This window comes from Solanum pennellii, chromosome 9, assembly GCF_001406875.1.
Source record: "Solanum pennellii chromosome 9, SPENNV200".
Taxonomy (NCBI): Eukaryota; Viridiplantae; Streptophyta; class Magnoliopsida; order Solanales; family Solanaceae; genus Solanum; species Solanum pennellii.
This window is the reverse complement of record NC_028645.1, coordinates 58,667,651-58,692,368: the sequence shown is the minus strand read 5'-3', so window position 1 is coordinate 58,692,368 and position 24,718 is coordinate 58,667,651. Positions and strand designations below refer to the sequence as shown.

Sequence of the window (24,718 nt, the reverse complement as noted above, 5' to 3'; positions counted from 1 at the left end):
CAATTTCCTTAACTAGAGTCATTCTTAAGACTCTCTAGGTAAGATACAAAGTGACCATCACATCTTATTGAGGCAAACTTTAACTACTCTAGATATGTACTTATTCATTTAACGTACTTTCTTTACTGAAGTCATTACATTCACTAGTTCATTTAGGAGACATTCAACACATAAAGGACATTCAAGTAATGGTCTTCGAGAAGACCTAGGAACTCCACTTAACACATTCAAAGCGTATTGTGCAATGTCTAGATAGCGTCATACCACCACCTAAACCTCATAGAACTTCTCTAATGATAGTAGGCATTCCATATGATGAGAATAGTCAATAATCAACATAGACCATGATAGAAAAGCATGGAATCTGAAGTTCTGACCTACTCGATGAGTGTGTTCTACTTAGCAATGGTAGAACTTAGACACATCCCATGTATGCACATGGTTATGGAATATGAAGGGCATGCTTTGTAATCTAGTCTCATTCTTTAACTATAACTATTTCCCTTACCATACTCACTCGGTGCTAGCCTTCTTTCTCATAGAGTAATTTACACATAAGGTTCATATAAAAGGGTTCCATACAAGTTCATAACCCAATCACATTTACCCTAACAAAGAAAGGTCCAGTAGGGCTACCTCACAATGGCAACAAGAAGCTCACCATGTTAGGCTCTAGCTTCACCTAAGTCATTTTTTGGGGTATTACAAATGGAGGGATAATAGGTCTTTGAGAGCGGGTCCTGCGAATGATTTTCAACAAGGCCTTTCTTGATAGATTCGTCCCAAGAAAGAAGAGGGAAGCCAAGGTTGAAGAATTCATCAAACTTCGTCAAGGAGGTATGAGCGTTCTAGACTACTCTTTGAAGTTCACGAAATTGTCCAAGTATGCACCTTCCTAGTAGAAGAATGTCATGCGGATATGTTTCATGACAATATGGATATCTCTAATTTGATGATGCATGCTCAACAAGTGGAAGAGAGTAGGCTAAAGATAAATAATAGTGATGTTAAGCGGGAAAAGGCTATTAAGGGTGGCTCTTCTAAGGGATTGTTGGAAATTCAAGGCAAGCCTAGATTCAAAAAGAGGTTCTCCAACCAAGCCCCTTCCAAATTCCTCAAGGCTCGTGATGATAGGGTGTCTAAACCTAAGTCCCAAAAGGTAAGGAGTGCTAATTCACCAAACAAGAAGCCTATTTGTCGAAAGTGTGGCAAGAAGCATTGGGGTGAATTTCTAGTTGGGACGGAGAATTGCTTTGGGTGTGGCAAGTGCGACCACAAAGTTAGAGATTTTCCTAATGTGAGGAGTCAAAAGAGTGGGAGTGCTCATGTTCAACCAAGTAATTCTGATCCGATGTTCTGAGGAAGAATAGCTTTTATGCTCTCCGCTCTAGGGGTGAACACGAGAGTTCTCCCGATGTGGTGACTTGTATGCTACAAGTCTTCTCTATAAATGTTTATACTTTACTTGATCCCGGTGCAACCTTTTCATATGTTACTCCTTTGGTAACTAGAAAATTTTATATATTACCCGATGTCTTAATTGAACCATTTTTCGATTACTACCCCGGTAGGTGAATTGGTAATTGCCAAAAGAGTATAGAAATTGTCCTGTAATGTTGACCAATAGACATACTTATGTTGAATTGGTATAACTTGATATGGTTGATTTTTATGTCATTTTGGGAATGGATTGGTTGCATTCTTGTTTTTCTTCGATAGATTGTAGAACAAGGGTAGTTAAGTTGAATTTCCCAAATGAACCCGTCTTAGAGTGGAAATGGGGAAATTTAATTTCTTGTATGAAGGCTCGTACGATGATCTCTAAGGGGTGCCTATACCATATAGTAAGAGTCAAAGATCTAGACTATGAAATTCCTCCTATTGAGTAGGTCCTCGTAGTAAGAAAATTTCTCAAAGTTTTTTCCGATGACTTGCCCGAAATTCCTCCCGAATGGGAAATTGATTTTGGTATCGACTTATTACAAGATACGAATCCCATTTCAATTCCTCCTTATCGGATGGCTCCGGCCGAATTGAAAAAGTTGAAGGCTCAACTCAAAGATTTACTAGACAAAGGCTTTCATTCAACCTAGTATTTCTCCAAGGGGTTCTCCAATGTTGTTTGTGAAAAAGAAGGATGGGTCCCTTAAGATGTGTATTGACTACCAACAACTCAATAAGGATACAATAAAGAACAAGTATCCTCTCCCTCGGATTGACGACTTGTTTGATCAACTCAAAGGGGAAAACTACTTTTCTTAAATTGATTTGAGGTTGGGATACCACCAACTTAGGGTGAGAGAAAAAGATATTACTAAAATGGTCTTCCGAACTAGATATGGTCACTATGAGTTTAGGGTGATGTCTTTTGGGTTAACTAATGCGTCAACGTAATTGATAGACCTAATGAACAGGGTATTCCAAAATTACCTTGATGCCTTTGTGATTGTCTTCATTGATGAATTCTTTGTACATTCAGAGTATGAGGGAAAGAATATAGACCATTTGAGGGTGGAATTGCATTTCCTCAAGAAATAACAACTCTAGGCCAAATATAGTAAGTGCGAGTTTTGGTTGAGATTGGTTGTGTTTCTTGGTCATGTTATCTCTAGTGAGGGTATAGAGGTAGGTCCAAAGAAAACAAAAGCGGTTAGAAATTGGCCTAGATATTTGTCTCCAATCGATATTTAAAGTTTCTTGGGTTTGGCTGGGTATTATAGAAGGTTTGTTAATGGTATTTCATTCATTACTTCTCCTTTGAATACATTGAACCGAAAGAGTGTGAAGTTTGAGTGGCCGGAGGCTTGTGAGAAAAGCTTCCAATTGTTGAATGATAAGCTTACCTCCACTATGGTGTTGACATTACCAGAGGGTACCAAGATCTTTGTAATGTATTATGGCGCTTCCCGAGTAGGTTTGGATTGTGTTCTCATGCAACAATGTAAGTTGATAGCTTATTCCACTAGAAAACTCAAGGTGCATGAAAAGAACTACCAACTCATGATCTTGAATTAGCGGTCGTGGTATTTTCCTTGAAAATATGGAGGCACTATCTCTAAAGGGTAAATGTGGATGTCTTTACCGACCAAAAGAGTCTTCAATATGTGTTTACTATAGAGGAGTTGAATCTCCGACAAAGAAGATAGTTGAAATTGTTGAAGGACTATGACATGAGTGTTCTCTACCACCCCGGAAAGGCCAATGTGGTTGCAGATTCTTTGAGTCATATGACCATGGGTAGTGTGTCTCATGTGGAATAATCTAAGAAATACCTAGTGAGATATGTTCATAGGTTGTCTAGATTGGGTGTTCGCCTAGAAGATTCTCCAAATTGTGGTTTCATGTACCATCATAACTCCGAATCGTCATTGGTGGTTGAGGTGAAGTCTAAACATCCCCTTGACTCATCATTGATGGATTTTAAGAAATCGATGCTTGGTAAGCTTAATGAGTCATTCTTTGAAGGAGGGGAATGGTGTTCTTACGTACCAAAATAGGTGGTGTGTACCGGATGTTGATGATTTGAGAAATCAAATTTTGGAGGAGGCTCATGGTTTCCGATATTCTATCCAGTCGGGTGCCACAAAAATCTATCGTGACCTTAGAGAGCTTTATTGGTGTGATGGTTTGAAGAGGGACATAGAGGAATTTATTCCTAAGTGTCCAAATTTCAAACAAGTAAAGTCTAAGCATCAAAAGTTGGGTGGCTTACTTCAAGAGATGCAAGTTACGACTTGGAAATGAGAACACGTTAATATAGGCTTTTTAATGGGTTTTTCTCGGACACTAAGTCAATATGACTCAATATGGGTGTTTGTGGATAGGTTGACCAAATTTGCCCACTTTATTCCTGTTAAGTCTACTTTCTCGGCGGAGGATTATGCAACAATCTACATTGATGCGTTAGTGATCCTTCATTAGATACCTTTGTCCATCATTTTGGGTAGAGGTTCTCAATTAACTTCTCGATTTTGGAGGTCCGTCCAAAAGGGGTTGGGTACTCAAGTAAAGTTAAGCACCGCATTTCATCCTCATACGGATGGCCAAGCGGAGTGTACTATCCAAACCTCGGAGGATATGCTAAGAGCTTGTGTTATTTACTTACAGGGAAGTTATTGAGTTCTCTTATAACAATAGCTATCATACGAGTATTTTTATGGCTCAATTTGAATCACTTTATATAAGGAGATGTAGATCTCCGATCGGGGGGTTTGAGGTTGGTGAGCCTTCACTATTTGGTCCGAGATGATCTTAGAGGCTATTAATAAAGTCCGGTTGATAAGGGATAGTTTTAAAACAGCTTATAGTTGGCAAAAATCCTATGCCAACAATAGGAGAGAAGACCTTGAATTTGAAGAGAGTTATAGGGTTTACTTGAAAGACTCACTTATGAAAGGGGTGATGAGATTCGGTAAGAAGATGTTGAGTCCCTGTTACGTGGGTCCCTATGAGGTTTTTTAACGAGTCAGAAAGGTTGCCAATGAATTTAAATTACCTAGTTAGCTTTTGCTTAACCGATATTTCATATTTCCGTGCTTAAAAAGTGTTTAGGTGATCCGGGCTCATTCTTTTTATTAAAGGGTTGGGTGTGGATGTATACTTTCCTATGAAGAGGTTCTGATGGAGATCCTTCATCGAAAATTTAGGAGGATGAGGAACAAAGAGGTGGCCTCTGTAAAAGTATTATGGAGAAACCACCTAGTTAAAGGAGCAAAATGGGAGGCCGAGGCTGACATGAAGTCCGTTTATTCTCATATTTTTCCTAATTAAGGTTAGTAGTTCCTACTAATAATTAAAATAATGACTATTTATGAATTGGATTTTTCACTAATTATGTCCATATTTTGGTAAAAGTTTATGTCAAAAGGAGTTTTCATGAAAAAGGCTTTGGTGTTAACTTGCACTAATGTAAAATATGTTTTTTTTTTCTTTAAATTTTTTGTCTTTTGATGTTGTCTTGAGAAAAATAGCATGGTAACTCTTTGGTGTCATTTTGAGCTCATGACTAGAGTTTGAGAAGGTAGTTCCTCAATAAGTTATGAAAGTTAAGCTATTATGTAGTGTGACATGTGATTTTACTGATATATGTAATGCCATGTTTATATATTGAATGGATATATGATATACTCCTTTGAGTTGTGATTAATGTTAATTATATGTTGATTGGTTGCACTGCTAGTATTGAGTCTATCCTTCCTTACAAAATAATTTAGAGTCATTCAGGGACGAATGTTCTTAAGTGGGGATAATGTAACACTCTGAAAGTCCATGACTTGGTCTAGAGACTCACATGTTAAACTAAGGCTTCAAACACTGTTAATAGGTCTACAATAATGTATATAAATCAATTAGGAGGTTTTAGAGTCAGACAGCCACGACGTCCAGAGACTAGTGAAATAGAGGTTAGTGTGGCTTGGCATGTTTTATGGGGTTTTAAGAGTCAAAATTTAATGAAAATTGGTAGGAAGGTGTTAAACATGTATTAGACTGTGTTTAGGTTCGAAACATCCGGGTACAACTCCTCAAGGACCACCCTAGGTGTCCTTGGAGTGGACCCTTCAATTTAAAAAAAAGCTGCTTTTGACAGTGTGCAATCGACTAGTCAAATGACGAGCCGCCAATTTGTCAAAACTCCGTCGATATCTTCATATTTAAAAACTTATTAATTTTCCCTAAAATCCTCTAAAACGGTCTCTGAAATCATCAATGAATTGCCATCATGGGTTGTCTATGGACCTACGGTCTGTAGGTTGGGGAGTTGTCGATTGGGTCTATCTTTTACAATCAAGTTTATAGTTAAGTAGTTTAATTAGTTTGTTGGAGGGTTAGGGGGTGTTTATCTTAGTTAGTTAAGGTACTATAAAAGTTCTAACCCTCATCAAACTAACCCAACACCCTCTTCAATTCCCAAACTCAAAATCCTTCTCCTTCTCTTTTTTTGTCTCCCCAAAGAAGACCATTGAAGACCAAGGTTCAAAGTGCATTAGGAATGAAAGAATTAAACTTCCTCTACATTAGTCTTAAAGGATTGTTAATTTATGTAAGCTCTTCATTCTTGCTACTCTTTTACCCAAAAGGATCTTACAAATAGATTTCAAAAGCTATCAAAAACATGGTTTCTTTCCAATTTCGTGATTTTCCTTACAATTGGTTTTGATGTTGATTTCCTTTTATAATTAATTTTATAATACAACTTTTTATATGTTAATATTTTTAGTTCTTGATCCTTGACTTAGTTTATGATGGAATCTATCGATTTGACACTTTACCCTAACCCTAGTTATGAATTGATTATGAAGATGATTAGGGTGGTTAGAATTGGTTATGTTATTGTTCAATTTACTATATTATTATGATATTAAGTGAGTTATTAGATAATTATGATTAATTGATGGGGATATTCTTGATGAAGGCTATGGAGGCTACTTGGTAATATATTGTGATCTTGAAAGTCTTCACTTCAAATACGATGGGTTATACTTGTTATTGATGTTCACTTTAAGTGTTGTGTATGATTAGATTAGGAAGGTGATGGCATGATTAATTTGATGAAATGTCTTGACTATGTGAATTGTCAGATCATGTTGGAGGTATGAAGATACAAGGATGAATGTGATTCACTTGTGTGTCTTACTATATTATGAATGTGATACGTTGATCTCACCTATAAAAGGTCTTTATGAATGGAAGTAATCATGAAATATCTAATGAACTACTGATTATGATATACAATGGGTTATTCTCCTGTGACCTAAAACTAAGATATGATTATTAAGAAAATCTTAAAGGCATTTCAAAAAGGAACTTTAGCTTAGCACCGAGCGAACTTGATGTGAGATGTGTCCCTTCCCTATGTGAGAAGGTAGGTTCACTATTGTACTCATGAGATGGAGATTATAATGCAATGTGTAAAAAGAGGGTCTCTATTATGTCTCCTAGTTCTTGAACTATGTTTATCCCATAGGAATACTAGCTAGTGGATCCACCTAGACTGCTATGTTAATGTTTTGGTACTTCCTTGGAAATTAAACCACATTCTTTCGGGGTAAGGTTCCATGACACCAGATTCCATGTTTAGCTCACATGGTCTATGTTGGTTAAGGAAATTGTTCCCAAATGTAAAATGAATAAAGTAATGTAAATGGACACTAACTAGGGTGACTTAAGAAGTCGTCCTTAGTATGGGTAGAGATATGGGACTTTACCTATACATTGCACTAGTTTGCCTTAAGGGAAAACCTAGGAGGTTGTTCTAATGTACTTATGATAAAAATATAATATGTATGAGGACTCCACATGTGATGATTTTATGTGATGTTAGTTTTACTTATGAACATATTATTGGTCTATATTGCTATCTATGGTGATGACTACTCATAATTATATGTTATATGAAGTTAGTCATTGCTTGTGATTCTTTATTTTGTTTACTTTGTTGTGTGGGGTAATGGGAATTTATTTGACCATTACACTTGTAGGCCTTGTAAAGGGGTTGTGAGTAATAGACTTGTACATGTTGTAATGTTATTAACTCTTATACATAAATGAGTTGCATAATGTTATTTTGCAGTTATTCATGCCTATATGGTATTAGTAAGATGTTGTTCATGTTCTGGTAAGTTACCTTTTAGACATTCTAGCTTTGAAGTTGTATTTTCATAAAGACATTGTTCATTCTTTAATCATTTGAAACATTGATGTAATGCTATAATGGCATATTGACTTTATATTGGCTACGTCCAATAATTGTACTCGTTTAGATGGTTTTATGTGAGATGATCTTATTAGACTACCTTATGTATATTTGTTATGTTGGTTAAACGAGAAGCCTGTGTAAGCTTCCTATGCGAGAAGCCTATGTAAGCTTTTTATGCGAGGAGTCTATGTAATCCCATATAAATAGTATGTGAGAGGTCTATGTAAACCTCTCGATGTATGTATGTAAGACAAGTTTTAATTCTTTTGCATTTTTGACCTATAATATGTTATGACGAATGTTAAGGTATTGTCTAAGTCCTCTCAAAGGACGAAGCCGACTACGTCTAGGGGATCCTAGAATCTAAGATCCCCGTCCAAATACCAGAAGTTAAACATTGCATTAGTGTGTTAGTAAGCATACTTCACTGTAAAGAATTTCATAGTTCACTGTAAGGAACTTGAGAATTTAGCTAAATTGTGCTTTCATAAAAAAATGTTTATAATGTTATAGATATTATTAATATAAGCATGATAATATGTGGGTAATTAATCTTCTCGTATATGATGTGTAAAGGTTGAGTCTTAATGCATGATGAGTTTTAGAGATTGTGCCTATTTCTTCTTGTGTTTTGAGTCTCTTGTAATGTGGAGTTGATGTTCCTTTATCTGTATTTATAATATGTTGTGTGGTATGGTTATAAGCTTCTATTCTTGATTCCTTATCTCTTGATAGTGTTTAAAGTGTAGCAAGTATCATTCAAAGACGAATGTTGTCCAAGTGGGGGAGAATGTAACATCCCCCCTAAACATGAACTAGGTAAAGCTAGAGCCTTACATGTGTGTCAAGAGGTTTTAAAGTCTTGAAATGGTTAATAATAGTGTTTAGAGGTAGGTTTGTACGATGTTTGTGAAAAGTTTTAATTACGCACTACTTCTCATACATGTTTATGCAATGAATGATGTCCAAGGGCTTGTATTTGCCCTCCGCGAGGTCGAATACGCCGTGTGGCGACTTGAGAGTGCTCTTACTTCTTGTGGATCGTTATAGCTACAGAAAGATTGGGGAGATTGTAATTACAGAAATCCTATTTTCTCCTTCTTCCTAGAATACCTAGAAAAATTGTAAATTACCCTAAAACCTCAAAAAAATTGTTATACGCTTGGGAAGGAAGAAGAAGGAGATTTCTATCATGAGGATGGTTAAATCTTGCTAATTCTTGGCCAAACCACCGTATCAAATCTGGAAAAGCTGGAACCAAAGTCACAAACCCAGTAAAATCGCTTTGTGTCTAGGTAGGGACTAAGTTTCATGAAGTGAGTAGTTGTAAATTTGTGCTTACATGTAATGTATACAATCAAAAATGTGGGTTATGTATAGATCTTCATGCACAGAGTCGATTCCATAGGAAATTGCTCTAGTTCAACGTAATTGGGTTAATGCTTAAGACGAGATTTCGATGACTTGTCAAGGCTTTAAGAATTTCCTCCTTGAATAGAATTGCTTCAACAACAAGGATATCTGATAAAGTGGAATATGATTATGGGTGTATGCCATATTCAAACTATTGAAGTTATAAAATTGATGATCCTTTCGTGGATTAGGATTATACCCTAATAACGAACCCCAATAAAGAACTAGTACTGAGCTTGTATATTTCTATGTTAGGAATTGAGGAGCAAATCGTAGTGATGGTTGTGATTATGTGATGTTTTTTTTCTTGCTTCATTATGATACTTCTATATGCATTAATATTGCAATATTGATTACGCTTGTTGTAAATATGATAGATGGATGATGATTTCCATGAAATCATGATGTAAATGTATGATCTTGATGATGTACTTGTATTTGTGATTGTGATGTGTGATTCAGATCAAATTGCCACGCTCCAGCAAAACTAACTTGGATGGGTTGCCACGTTTCAACATAAATACAGAAATTGTTTCCACGTTTCCGGCATAAACATGGGATCGACCGTCACGTGCCACCACACTAACAATGGGATTGGTTGCCATATTTCGACATAAATATGGCATTGGTTGTCACATTCCAGAATAAACATAGAATCAACTGCCATATTTCGGCAAAATAACAATGGAATCGGACTGCCACGTTCTGGCAAGCTAACTCTTCGGTCTTAGCTTCCAAGAGAGAACTATTAAATTATGCTATGTTTCTAACATGAGGATTGTATTTATATTTATTGATAAGTGATATTGGAAAACGGTATGTTGCTCCATAATTCATAATCGATGAATTCATGATAAGTGTGTGTGAGGTGCTTGTTGTCATTATAGTATATTCTTGAAGTACGCTTGTACAAATTGTGTGGCATTGGTCATACTAAGGTTATAACAAATTGTAGTTCGTCTGTTGTGAGGAGGAAATGGTGAGAGTAGTGATAGTACATCCGATAAAATATATTAGGTTGATTCTACTTGGAGAAGTGCAGATGGGGATTAGTATGAGGAAAGTTAGTCTAATGACTTATGTGACAAAGGTGGGTTATTATTACAAGGCAAGGATATGACGTGAGTAACTAGTTAAATTGAAAGTGAGGGTAATTGGGGGTTGACTATGTGTTTAGAATGGTTAAGCCCTGATCTAGAATTTGATAAATGGGTGGTAAATAATAAGTCACTAGTTAGAATGACAGTGTGATTGGGGAGGGGGGTAATGCAATGAAAGGGTTAGGTGGAGAAGCGAAAGGTTTATTTTATTATTCTTACTTCTCCCTCACGTTTCAAAAAGGACGGCCTAGTTTGACCTGGAACGGAGTTTAAGAAAAGAAATAAGGCTTTTTAATATTGTGGTTCTAAACTAAATTTATGTCAAATGTACCAAATTCCCTTTAATATTGTGGTGTTAAACATGTCATGTGGAAAGTTAAAGTTAAAGTGTTGCCAAAAAAAGGAAAGGTGTCATTCTTTTTAAAAAAAACTAAAAAGGAAATAGGGAAATTCTTTTTGAAACGGAGGGAGTAGTTGGTTTCTTACATTATGTAGTGGGTGTCGGGTTAACCTGTGATGCTTACCAGTACATGTGTTTGTAGTGATACTACTCTTGCTATGTCTTTTGACATACTCTGGTTGAAGGATTCATTGATGTTTCCTTAGGTGAAGACAAAGAATCTCCAGAAACTTCTTATTAATTGTTCTTCCGCTTGGTGGGAGTTGTGTCAAGTATTTTATTGTCCATTGTATCCTTAGTAGCTCTTGTGCCTGTTTAGACTAGATCCTTGGGGTTCTTAACTATTTACAAGTCTAGTTTGTTGAAAAAGATTCTAATTATAAAGATCTTTTTATCTCTATTATATATGTTTTTCATTAATTTTCTGCATGTTTAACCTTTGGGGTATGAGGGTTCTCTTTCTTAGGTGTTAGAGTAGGGGCCCTCAAAGCCCGGTGGATTGGGTCGTGACACTTTTGGCAAAAACATTATGGTATCCAACTATTTAATGGGATTGATCCTCTCATGATAAACAAGACATATGAATGATAAGAATACTATTTTGATTCTTAATTTTCTCTTTTGTTTCAATGGCTTCTTTAAGAACGGGTTTAGTTCACTATAGGAACTTTTCATCAAGTGAGTTTTTCTTTAGAATGTTATTTTATATAGGTTAATCATATATAACTAAAGTATTCCGTCATTATAAATATGTCAATGAGGGAAAAATCGGAGCCTGAAAAACTTTTTCGTAGTATTAGAATTTTCCCAACCTTGTCCATATTTGGAAGATATCGGCGTCATCAAAGTGTAGGGAAATCTGGTAGCAATCGGGTAGAATAAATATGAATTAGATTTCATGATTAGTTAGATAACTTATTAATGAATCTGCAGTACTTTACGAAATTGAATTTGGGTAAATAGATATCCGAGAATTAATCTTAGAGTTAAGGGTATCTTCTGAGCTTAGTGAGTTAACATGTGTTAAAAAAGGGAGAATCAAAATTTTCTCAAATTTCTGCCTCGAATCCTGCCGCTGCAGCGGGATTTATACAATATACACCTCTGTAGCGGACGAGGCGGGAATGAAATTGTAAGATTTTTTGGGATTTTTCCAACAAGAGCTGAGCTCACTGTTCAAAACGTTTCGCTGTAGTGGTGCCGCTAAAGCGGGAAGGATACCGCTGTAGCGCGACAGTCGCGAATAAATTCATAAATAAAACCCCAAAACGACATTATTTGGCACTTTTTAACTTTTAGAGATAAGACACAATCCCTAGGCTCTTCCAACTCGTTCTTCACCATTCTTGAAACTAATGGTAAGCTTCTCACTCCCCATATTCACTTTTCGATCATTAGAACATAATAGAATGGATCAATGTTGATGGGAAAGGGTTTCTTGATAGATTCTATGGTGTAACTAACCTTAATTTGACTATTTGGGATCACGGGTTTGATTTAGGGTTCATAGAATTGTTAGTATTCTGGGTAATTAGAGATTGTTTGTTGATTCTCATGTTATTGTGATTATTTGTAGACCAAGAACAAGCGGAATGAATCTGAAAAGGTAGGTGATGGTTGTGATTTCATGATTGTGTGGTGTATGCATGTTCTTTCTTAATGATAATACTTGCATGTATATGAATGGTGCAAAATTTATCACACTTGTTGTAATAGTGATAGACAAAAGAGGTAGTTATGAAATCATAATGTAAATATACGATCTTGATGATGTACTTGTGATTGTGATTGTGATATATGATTGAGGATCAGATTGCCACGTTCCAGCAAGCTAACTTTGGATCAAACTACCACGTTCTGGAATAACTTTGGATTGGATTGCCACGTTCCAGCATACTTGGGATCAGCTTGCCATGTTTTGACAAACTAATTGTTTGGGTTTGGGTTTCGTAAGAGGACCAATGTTGTGTTAAGCATGTTAAATGTGTTGTCGAATCGTCATATTGATTATGTTGTTTGTATTGATATATATGCATGTGAGTATTATGTTAGTCGACTTAATTATATTGCACTAGGTAGATAATCATGTGATCTTAACAGTACATGGTATTTGTGTACTGATTCTATACTTGCTCTTATTTTTTTTGAGTACAAGGCATCTTCAAGCGGCTATTAACAGACCTCACTTAGGAGATTGGAGAATATTGCATCGACTTCAAGGGTGAGCTGCTTCTTCCGGGGAACCATTAATTTCTCTTTCGTCCATGTCCACCAATTTCGAACATGGACCACTATGTTTAGTTAGTTGAATAGTTCATTAGAAATTCCTTGTTTAGAATTTGTTATCGGAATTTTGGTACATTCACTTTCAGGTTCTAGGTTTATGTTCCGCATATGTTAGTTATTAAATCTTTGTTTAGTAATGGAACTTCATTTTTTGTCATTTTACTTGCTTCCATAACTTTAATGTCTTTGTTTTAGAATAATTATTTTAGTTGGATAGTAATAGTGGTTCTCCCACCGATTTGTAAGTGTATGTGTCAATCAGGATGGGTTTTGGGTCGTAACCTCTTATTTACTTCATATGTTCATGAATTTTTTATATTCCTTACCATTTTTAGAAAATTCGAGATACATGAGGCACTTAACAAGTAAGTTTCTTTTTTATTTTCTTTCCTCGTCCTGCTCATAACTAATAATAACATCCATTAATAGTGCATCAATATTTTATTTTTATGTATATATTATTAAATATAATTTATCTTATTTTTACAATCACTAAACACATATTTTGTATGGATGGTTAAACTATTTCTACGTCAAATTGTATATAGTTTACATTCATCAAGAATTTTTCTTATATTGCTTACAATTTTCTAAAGAGATTTAAAGGAAATAGAAAATAAGGCAAGTATGCTTCAACATTCATTACTCTGCATGAAATACACAATGTTAATTGAAAGGAGGAGTATATCTACTTGCTTAACCTTTTATGAAGAAAAACTATCAAGGAGGTTGACCAACAGGTTGAAGAGGTTAGTTTTCATCTCATCATATATATTAAATTTAACATTGTGTATACCATATATCATATATATATATATATATAAATACATTTTCTTTGTCTTTTTTTTGTTTACAGAACGAAGAGTTAGTAAATAATATCGAGTACACAAAATAATGATTGATGAAGAGTAAAGTTGCCCTAGAAGCTTTAAATGAGATTTCAATGTTATCACCTTAGTGTTAAATTAAAAAAAAATAGTTATAGTCTCTTACTCTCTTTTGAAGGATTAATTTTTCTTATGAATTGCCTAAAACTGTAGATCTTGATATTCTACTGCTATTTAATTAATACTAATTTCCCACTTAAATTTTTATCATGATTATTCTATTTTTTTTTTGGTTGAATCTACTGCAATATTTCAAGTAACACTATCATACTTAAGTTTTCACTAGATCATAAATATACTTATCACATTATATACTTATCACATTGTATACTACAAATAACACTACCACACTTCGGGCAACTCGTCCACGTCTGCAAGATACATAACGGTGTCTACGAATTTCTCGTAAGGTTCCAAATAGATCATAACTTAAATAAACTAACAACATCTATACTACATATACACACCTCACGAAATTGAGCATAACATATTTCACCGCATACATTTTATCACAAGTAGTTGGCCCTCTCATGGGACCCAAATTCAAATTATTAGTATGCAACCAATCCTATTTAGAGTGCTGGGATGTGGCAGCCGATCCTAGTTAGTATGTCGGAATGTTGTTTTCCAATCCAAGTTAGAGTGCCGAACGTGGCAGCCGATCTAAATCACACATCACAATAACACATCAAGATCATACATTCAAGTCATGATTTCATCATATCGATATTCATATATCTTTTTTGAACATCTAAGACCATTGTTGCAACATTCATACATATACAAGTATCACAACAAAGCGAAACATGTGTATATCACACCATCACAGACATCCCCTAGTCACATACTTAATTACATATGGTTCCCTCTATTTCTCCTTATAGTATTACACAAGTCCAAATGCTAGTTCTTCATGACATAATTTTGTTACCCTGACTAATTGTAGCCAAGAACACGAATAAGAACCTCGACCAATTTACTATCTCAACACAACACTAACCCATAAGCATTGAATTATAGCAACTTTCCATAGAATTTACTCGTTGCACAAAGGTCTAAACATACCTCATACTGTTAAATTCATATATAACATGGTAAGCATGAACTTATAACTACTCCACATAAAAACCCAATCTACCTGAGCTCCAAGCAATTTATATGGAGTTTTTGATTTTGTTTCTTGTTTTTCCCGATTTGCTATGGTGAATTTGGTCAAGATTTCGCGAGCTTCCACCATCCCCATGCTAGAAAAATCCGTCTCCTTACGTTCCCAACTTAAAATAATTTTTTCTTGGGAATCTAGGGTAATTTACAACTTATTAGGATATTTTGAAAAGATGAAAAAATAAGGATTTCTCGTAAACTCAGATTCTGCCTCGCTGATCCCGCTACAACGGTGGTGCACCAATGGCACATGTCCCGCTGTAACGGGATAATGAGCAGAAATTTTACGAATTTTGCTCTTCTCTAATAACAACGGTTCGGGTCGTTACAATATATTGGCTTTTTATGGATTTTTAAAAACATATTTTCCATTGTTTTGATTGAAATCTTCCTCCAAAATCTACCTAAAGCTGTTATGTGTGTTTTGTGATATAATAATGCTCCATAAAAATAAAAATAAAAATTATTTAATGTAATATAGAGTCTTTATTAATATTTTGGTGTGATGGTTTTCGTTTTAGGTATTTGTGGATCTTAAAGTTCATTTAAAAGTGTCCAATTTCATAAGAGTTTAATTCTTATCCACCCAAGAAAAATACACAATCACCTCATTTTTAGAAATATTTATTTTTTTCCTATTAATATATGCACATATTGTTAATATTTAAATAAAAATAATTAAAAGGGTATTATATGGTAACTTGGACTCTAAATTAATTATACAATTTTGTTTAGGATTCTTACTTGGTTTACCAAAAATAAAAAGGATTCTTTCACGCTTTCTTTTCATTATGTTACGCTCCTTCTCTCCCACCACTCAAGCAACTCAACACTGGAAGCAATTTGAGACAATCAATGAAAACTTATTAGAAATACTTATTTCTCTTTTTTAAATTCAACTAATATATTTTCACATCTAATGATAAATGGTTTTTCTTCTTTTTTATAAACACATTTTACAGATCTTTTAACGACACTCTATCAATGATTCTCTTAATGCATTTTACTGTATATTTACAATTTCGGATGTTCAGTGTTTTAGCGACATACTCTACTTTCCAAATCTCGAAAATGTTAGTATCGGAGGTAAGAAGTAAGATTTAAAGTCTTCATGCCTCGTGAATTATTCTAATACTGATGAAGATTCGGAAATATTATAATCGATCTAGTACCTAACAGGGAGAGCCAACTACTAACCCAAAATTAAACCAACATGTAATTTCTAAAACCAAGACATCAAATAAATATCAAGAAAATAATTTTAAAATCAACTAAGGAACTGAATAAACTCAATTAATAGTCAAAACGTTCATGCAGAATAAAGTCTTAAGAATTGAAAGTGCTAGTACTAAAACTCTAATATAATCAATAATGGGGATGCAATACTAAAAACATAGAAAACATAATCTACTAGTCGAATGTAAGAATATACAGAAATGATAGAAGAATCAGTGAAAACTTGAAAGAGTATCTCACCCTTGGCTTTGATGTCAAATGTCTCTTAAGTAAGGTCTCCTGTCAGCTAGAACATGTCTTGCACTTAACAAGAAAAGAACATGTACAATATCAATACACGAATCACTAGTAGGATTATACGGTCAGTCAAAGATATAAGTGTAACAATTGACTACATCATAGTAAGTCAAGTCAATACATACAACTACAATCACTTTTTAAGACCTACGGGTTCCTTATTGTCTTGGCTACAAGAATACTTTTAGCAAACCGAGGCACCTAGTCCAGATTCCTTCACAGGTTGACCTAAACTAAAAATTTTGAGTCACTATCTATAAAGCTTTCAACCCATTTCACCATTGATCGGGATGGATCATTAAAGTGTTATTTAACTTAACTAAAGTGGGACAATCAAGTAGGTGGGGTCATACGCTAAATGGTAGAGTTCATCGCCACTCAGACATTCCAACTATAATTTTTCTTTCAGGTTCCTGTTACATTCAACGACATCAATGACCATCGCCGAATCACTTTGACGATACGCCAACTTTCCCAGATATTTCCAAACTTAGATGAACTTGAGGGTTAAGAATTGTAACCTTCGGTGATGTTCCGAGTCAACTGGGGTGATGCTCACTGTCGACTTTGCATATTTCTTTAAGTTCTTTGGCTACTTTTGATCTCTTTTATATCCATGCTTACAGTACCATAACTGAAATACAAATACATTTGAACAGAATAAGTTGTAAATGGATATTGAGAACATTACTTTTGGTATACTAGAAGCTTAAAATGAGCCTAAAATTGTCTATTCATCAGAGATCTTCCATATTGTTTAAATACTTCCATTTTTTTAATGACACTAAATTTTTCTCTAAACGTTTTACCCTATCACTCCATTCTAATGTATCCCTTAACTTCGCAAAAGTGTAATATCTGAGTTATTTGTGTAACGGTAAGAGTATATGTGAGTGACTTTTGCAACAAGGGATATATTAACTATAAATAATAAAGTTGAGGGTTATATCCGATCCTTTTCCCTTTAATTGTTAATGTGACAAATAAAAATAAAGCAACGTGAATGCAAAAAGAACAAAATAATTTAAAATTGTTGTTTTGAGGCTACATTGTAAGTCATTTTGTCTGTATTTCCAAAAAAACTAAAAGGGGGAGGTGAATCTATGATAAATTTTACAAGAAGATGAGTATAGAAATAAATTTGATCATTAAGATATTAAAATTGAATTATTCGTTGAATTAAAGAAGTTAGAAAAAAAACTCATAGTTAAGAAAGATCAAATGTACCTCTTAACTTTGGGAAATAATCTAATATACCTCTTAACTTTTAATACAGATCAAATATACCTATATAGATTTTATTTTTAATAATATATTGAAAACATAAAATAAATTTAATTAATTTTCACTTCCATTAGACATATATGATATGTTTGAGCTATTTATTTAATAATAGGAGTGTATATGAGTCACTTTTGTAACAAATGATATATCGACTCTAAATTTTGAATTTGAAAGGTACACCATGCCATTTTTCCTTAATTCTTTTGGGGTCAAGTCTAGTCTATCCTCTTTTGATCGAGTTTGGTAGATATTAGATTAAATATTTAAAAGATGGTTTAAAAAATTGTGATTTTACTATTAGAAAAATAATTATGTGAATTGAACTAAAATATTGTTCTCAAATGTCCATTTAAGGAATTAACTAGCAATTTAATATAAAATTTATAAATTACATACCATATCTACTAATATCAAACCAAATCTTATATGAGAAAAAAACAAAACACATTCAGACTTCTTGTCTTCACTTTGGGTCTGTTTGAAAGAGTTGATATCATTACTAGGATAGGAAATATCAGCATAGTAAACTAAAAAAAAATTAATATGTAGTGTTATGTCAATTTTCATCATAACATTCAGACATATGATTGAAAAAATGGGAAAACACAAGTCTATAATATTACTCAACGGTGAATTCTACTTTAATTTTAGAATATTAGCAAAATTATGTTAATGAAATAAATAAATAAATATGGTATACAAGAAAGAGAATGCGAAAAAATTGCATGAAATCACATGCAATTTAATATGTTCAATTGATATTCTTTTTATTGATTTTCTTTTTGTGTATTTTTTGTTCTCCACATGTCCATTATATTAAAAAAAGATTTGTACTTTTGATTTCACATAATTTTTTTTTAATTGAGTTTCTAAAATGATTTTAAAATAGTTTATTTTGATGATTAATTTTTTATGTATATACATCTTTATAAATGAACTGATTTATTCTTGATTATTCATAAATGACTTTTAGCATAAGAAGATAAGTTCATTTAATATCAATTTCTTTCTTACTTTTTTCACCATAAGAACGAACAGTTTATTTCCCATTATGTTGGATACCCCTTTTGAGGTGTGATTAACTTAACTTTGTGCTGAGATATCTCATTTTAGGACCCAACTAATGTAGATCACATAAAAAAATTCACTTTAGGGACCGACTAATCTAGATTTGCATTGAAAAGTCCCATTTAGAATCTGCTTTGTTCAGATTTGCATTAGAAAGTCTCACTTTGGGGGGATAAACCTCTGGTAATCGATGGTGACAACTCTTGTCCCATGACTCAGCACGAGGCCTCTAGTTAAGGATAAAACAGTACTTACTACTCCTTAATCTTTGGTAAGTATCTGGTACTTGATCTAGGGCCCGAAAAATCAAATTCAAGTGGGGAATCAAGTCCCATTTTAGGGTTAAATGTTCCTTACCAAAGCTTTAGTTCCAATGCTTGAACTTAAGACCTCATTAATGATGGAGAAATACTTGCTAATCTGTAATGTTTTTTATGACGTTTTTTTATTATTTTCATTTTAGATTTATTTTTTAAAAAAATATCAATAATGTTTTTTCGTGAATTTTTGAATGAAGATTCTTCAAGAAATGTCCGCATTCAGATGACGATCAACAAAAATAATTGGGTAGGGAAGCAGGGCTTGACCATAAGCAGGTCAAGTTTTGGTTCCAAAAGAGGAGGACTCAAATAAAGGTACTTCCGATTATTTAGTACTTTTATATATTGTCAATTGTACGTAAATCATTGGATATTATTATTGTTGGTGGTGGTCTTTTTGTTGTTTACACACAATAACAAATTAATATTTTTTTTCATTAAAATTTTCAAAATTCTAGAAAAAGTGATGATAAAAGTTGAATCGATTTAATGGAAAGCAGTGAATCTATTGGTAAATTGTTTCTTTAAATTTGGTGATGTTGTTAGAATGTGTGAATGAATAAGATAATTTCTTCCTCTTAATAATCAAGTTATTTACTTTCACTATTAACCCCCTCCCCTCTTCCCTCGCCACGTACAATCAATTCCATTATTGATGATTTCTCTTTTGAATATATATATATATATATATATGTATAGTTTTCCTAAATCACTCATTTGATTCTTCATGTTGAATTCATCAATAGATTTGAAAGTATGTTCTTTGCCTCGTTAATATATGGATTTTATTAAAGAAATATCTTTTCATTTAAATTATTTTCATCATCTAACCTCCAAGTCAATTAATTGGTTTCTCAATAAAATCAATTGTAGAATCATGTTAATTATTAAAAGTACATGAACTCCCTAGCAAGTTCCACAATTAGTAAGGAATTGTAAAATGGACAAAAAAATTGAATGCCTACTATGTTTTGCGAATATAAAGTCAGAAAAATTTGATTTTGCAACTCAGAACTAATGTTTTTCCTTTACAAAATTATTTGATGAATTAAGGAAATCTTACAATGTTAAATGGACCAATTGAACAAAGTCGAGGCTAGTCAAAATAGTTTGTATAAATAAAGGGAAAATTTCATATATGGCAAACGGATGTTATGAAATTACATTCAATGGGTATAGTTTACATAATTGCATTCCATGGGTATAGTTTAGTTTGATAGGTGACTCTAAATTTGTATAAAACGTGTTTTCAGATTAAATTTATACAAAAAATTATTTTTCAATAAATGGTAACAGTAGCACAAAAGATGCTAACAATAAATTCACATAATCCCATGATTTAAGCAAAACATTCAAAATCAAATATTTCCCCCAAAAAAGAATTCTAAAGCTATAGAAAGACAATAACAGTTCAAAATCAAATACTTTTTTAATTTTTTTTAGATAAATCTATGAAACACACACACACACATAGATATATTTATATAAAAATTGATTATATTGTATATATTTGCGAAATTGTATATAATTTTTATACAATATTTGTGTGTAATTCATTTTGTGTTTTAAACTGTATATGACCATCATATATTCTTTTAATTTATTTTGGGTAATCTGTTTGTATACAATATTTTATTATGTTCCTATATTTTTCTTTTGTATAATTCTAGGAGTTTGTATAATGTACAATAATTTTGGTATATATATTATAGTTATATATGTGCATCTGTGATTTTCATGTTTTTTTGTTTTTTTTAAATATTATTGATCAAACTGATTGTATATAATATTCATTTGTTAATTGTATATATAGTAAGCTTGAAATATGTTTCTATATTTGAGGGTGTAACGTTTATACATACAATATTTTATTAAGTTCATAATTTTTTGTATATATGATGAATTTGTATAATGTATTATAATATTATAGAGTGATTTGAACAAATTTCTTTATACAAAATTAAATAATTGTATACAAATAGTTATTGCCTCATATGACTTTGTATATGTTACCTTAATATACAACCCACTATATACCTAACTTTAGTAATTGGTATACAACTAATAGAATATACAATTAAGAACTGTTTCATAATACTTTGTATACATTAACTTAATATACAAACCACTATATACATAACTTTGTAATTTGTATATAAATTACAATATCTGATGTTCCCAATATTCTTCAGATTTGTCCAGTTCTAATTAGGCAGATTCAATCTCTTCTGAATCAATGTTTATGACTTTTCTCTTGCTTCCACCTTCAACAATTTTAATGCCGCTAGATTTCGCGTTGTTGATGACTTTATGAATTGTCATTGGGTCATTTTTTTTCATGGATCTTAATTCTTCAATAGATTGTTCAACTTAAATTTGTTTATGTTTTGCCATAGACCCTACATTAACCCAGAATCCTGAGTTAACCCAATTGAAACGAAGGTGGATTATCAACAACATTGACATGCAATGACATACGTCTCGTAATCCTCATACATGGATAGAAATCATCTATTCTGATTTTGAAAGACTTGTAATCTGATAAGTAATAAAGATTTTTTTAAAAAAATATGAAAAAACTAACAATCATACTACATATACAATTGTTATAGAAGGAATCAAGAAAAAAAATATTGAAAGCCATGAATTTGGCGATCACCTACGAAAAGTGGAAGAACATCGGAGAGAGAAGGTCAAAAAATTTTCAATGGAAATTCAAATTAGAAGGGAAGAGTAATTTTAGGAAATATATATGGAATGAGAATAGGAGAGATAAATTAAATTTTAAATAAAATTATGTAAAAATCTTTGGATGACTATTTTTATTCTGTATACAAATAGATAGTGGTCCCATTAATTATGGCAAAAAAAATTAAAAATGTATTTACTGACCGTAAATAAATTAAAATATACCCTTATTAACTAATTACATAGGAATGTTTGCCATCCTATGTAATTTTCCCATAAATAAATGAGCGGATTAATAAATTATTTGGGTTGGGTTTGGCTTAAAATAGACCACAACCCAATTTTTCACCTTCTACCCAAAAATTATTGTTCTTAAATTTTTTATCATTATTCATTCAATATCAAACAATATAATTTCCTTTTTTAACATGACTATATTTATCACATGTAGGCTAAGAGTGTGGTCTTTCATGAAAAATTCATAGAGGTAGTGAAGATTCTCTAAAAGAGAAGGATAACTTGTATCCATGAGATCAAATGAGTAGGATAGAAGGCACGTGATATGGACAAGTATAAGTTGTGGTACTCGAAAGGTGTAAGGATTAGGAATAAAGTAGGCATCCTAGCAGATTGTGAGCTTAGGGTGGAAGTGATTGAGGTAAGCAGGATCAATGATAGGATGATAACGATTAAGTTAGTCTTTGGAGGGTCCACTTTGAATATGACCAGTGCTCTGGATATGATAGAAAAGTTTTTAGTCATGGGAGCTTTGGGTAGTAGTAATTATGCAGATAATATGTGGTTCAGGACTTCTAGTTAAATTTGGGAAAGTTGAGTCAATTAAATTTTCAAGGATTATTTTTTCACCCTATGTAAAGAATATTTATAATATATATATATTTTATACGAGGAAGAAAGTGTATGTGATTCAAAATTAGGATGGTAAGCAAAGGTGGATGAAAAAAAATATTTTTCAAGCATTAGAAAAAAGACTAAGTAGCATTTTTGGTGCTTCAATTATTATAATATTCTAATTTTGATACAAGTAATATCTTGATCAATTCATAAATCTTCAATTTATTGGAATTTTCACTATTGATCCCTATTTTGTGTATATTCAAAAATTTAACATAAGGATTAATTGTACAATAATTTTAATTATCTATATGTTATATTGAGTTTCTATTGTTATTCCACATGTGATTAATTTTTTTTATATATATTTCATCAGACTCAAAATGAGAGATCCATTAACAATTCTCTTCGAAAAGAAAAGGAAAGATTTCTTTGTGAAAATAAGGCAATGAAAGAGGCAATGATTAATATTATGTGCCCAAAATGTGATGGACTGCCCATTGGAAAAGAAGAAAGGGAACGTAATTTAGAAAATATGAAAACGAAAAATCAATTGTTGACAGAACAGGTAAAACTTCTATTTATCCTATTTGTTTTTGTTGATTTTATTTTTTATGTTACTTTATTTATTGGTCTATAAAAGACTTACTTATATATAACAAAAGATGAGGCAAGTTCATGGTTTGAACTCGATGGATTAATCAAGATTTTAAGGCATTATAATATAAAATGAAGGAGTCAGATTTATTATATTTATTGAAATCTTAGTCGTGTGTGTATATATATACACATATATATTACACCTTAGAGATATATATATTGAGGTGGATGCAGATCATAAAAGTACCGAGTTCATTTGAATCTCGAATTTTTTACACGAGGCATAGATACATGTAAAGAATTACTAAAATTTAAATAAACATTATATATAGATCCATAATATTACAAATACAACAATTAACCATTAGAAGCCTACTACCAAGGGTCGTGATGGTATGGATAAGATTCATCTATCCTTAACGAAGGGTCTTAGGTTTGAGTCTGGTATAAATATCCCAATAGGAAGTGATTCTCTTTTTGATGGGATTTACACGAGGGTTAAATGTATTAAGCACCTACAAATGCCTAGTTCATGATGTTTATATATTGGATTTGTTTCTTCCCCACAATTATGAGTTGCACCCTCCATTGACAAGAGAGATCATCTTGATCTCGCAATCAATTAATTGATTGAAAAAAATAAATACATACAATAATAGCAAATTATACACTTCTTATCCTTTTTAGATTCTCAAATCATAATTAGTTTAGATACATACCTATTGTAAGTAAATTAACTTAACAAAATATTTTTGCAGTATGAAATATCAAATCTCATCTCAAGTCTTGTTGGAAGGTGTTTCGTGATGGGTTCAAATTTGGCACCATAAAGATCGACTCTTTAATCATCTTCAAATTTATCTGATGGAAGTTTTCTGAACTAAGACATATGTGGCTCTCCCATTAGATATCCTCCTCTTCGTCAAGAAAACAATTATAATAATAATAATTACGTTCATGCACATTCAATAATGTCTCCATCACCACTAGAGCATGATGAATGTCATCATGATAGCAGGAAACAAACAATAATTTTTGAGAATGTGGTTGCTTCTATGAATGAAATGGTTAAACATTGCTAAATGAATGATCCATTTTGGGTAGATTCATCAAGTGATAGGAGCTGTTTTATTCATCGTGAGATTTATGGAACAAAATTTTCAAATCAAGTTCTACCTTACCAAACATCAACGGGTCGAATTGAATTATCAAAGGATTGCGAAATTGTGTCAATGACTGCAATTGAGTCGATCTATAATTTTATTGATCCAGTAATTTTCATGAACCCTTTCATGTTATAAATGTTCACTTAACAAGTGATATTATATATTTTGAACCTATATATATACATATATACATATATATACATATATACATATATACATATCTATACATACATACATATATATATATATATATATATA

At 32.5% G+C, this 24,718-nt stretch overlaps 1 pseudogene; it reads left to right on the top strand.

Annotated features, from left to right (window-relative positions):
- The window catches only part of LOC107030234, an 84,773-nt pseudogene that overhangs the window by 52,450 nt on the left and 7,605 nt on the right, over nucleotides 1-24,718 (top strand).